The sequence below is a fragment of the Vulpes vulpes genome, chromosome 11 (genome assembly GCF_048418805.1).
Source record: "Vulpes vulpes isolate BD-2025 chromosome 11, VulVul3, whole genome shotgun sequence".
Taxonomy (NCBI): Eukaryota; Metazoa; Chordata; class Mammalia; order Carnivora; family Canidae; genus Vulpes; species Vulpes vulpes.
The window spans coordinates 66,994,780-66,995,891 of NC_132790.1; the positions used below are offsets into that span (position 1 = coordinate 66,994,780).

Genomic DNA, 1,112 nt, shown 5'->3' on the forward strand with positions numbered 1-1,112 from the left:
TAGTTGCATGCTTGAAAAGATCAGTGTATACATAAAGCAAGTCTGAGTCTGCACTCATTTCATTGTACTCATCCCCTTTCTGAATACATTCCAGAAGTACTGTAAACTCTTGACATTCTTAAGGGACAAATATTCATGGACCATCATGTGTGACATTCCCAATATTATAATGAGATGAAAGACTAGATTGACCATGATAATCTCAAGTATGTTAGAAGTGAATGTATATAGAAGAGGTGGGATTGGTGGGAGACCCCTTTCCCCTACAAGATGAGCTCTCAAACTAAAATTCCAAAACATATAGGAAAAACTAACCTGAAGAGATTCAGCCAACAGAATCAACAATTAAGAGTCATTCCCCCCTGAGCGCCAAACCTAATTCCCCAATTGGTCCCATTTCTGCTCCAACAAGATGAAAAAACTGTCATGAACCAGGAGAAACTCACCAAACTGCAAGCACAAGTGTGCATTGGTGGGAAAGGAACTGCTCACCGAAAGAAGGTGATTAGAACAGCTACAGCAGATGATAAAAACTTCAGTTCTCCATAAAGAAGTTAGGGGTAAACAATATCTCTGGTATTGAAGAAGTGAATATGTTCACAAATCAAGGAACAGTGATCCACTTTAACAACCCTAAAGTTCAGGCATCACTGGTAGCAAACACTTTCACCATTACAGGCCATACTGAGACAAAGCCGCTGACAGAAATGCTACCCAGTATCTTAAGCCAACTTGGCGCAGACAGTCTGACTAGTTTAAGAAGACTGGCTGAAGCTCTGCCCAAACAATCTGTGGATGGAAAAGCACCACTTGCTACCAGAGAGGATGATGATGATGAAATTCCAGATCTTGTGGAGAATTTTGATGAAACTTCCAAGAATGAAGCAAACTGACTCATCATCTGACTCAGTCAACTTCTGAAGAAGATAAAACCCAGTTACTGATTCCAGATCTTTGTATGTATTACTGGGAGTTGCTATTTTATATTATGACTGTTTTTTAAAATTTTGTTCATGGATCTGATAAAATCTAGATCTCTAATATTTTTAAGCCCAAGCCCCTTGGACACTGCAGCTCTTTTCAGTGTTTGCTTATACACAATTCATTCTGTG

The 1,112-nt window shown here is 39.2% G+C and overlaps 1 pseudogene; it reads left to right on the forward strand.

Moving 5' to 3' along the window:
- Positions 1-426: 426 nt before the first annotated feature.
- LOC112925568 (transcription factor BTF3 pseudogene) lies at positions 427-893 on the forward strand (annotated as a pseudogene).
- The last annotated feature ends 219 nt before the right edge of the window (positions 894-1,112 follow it).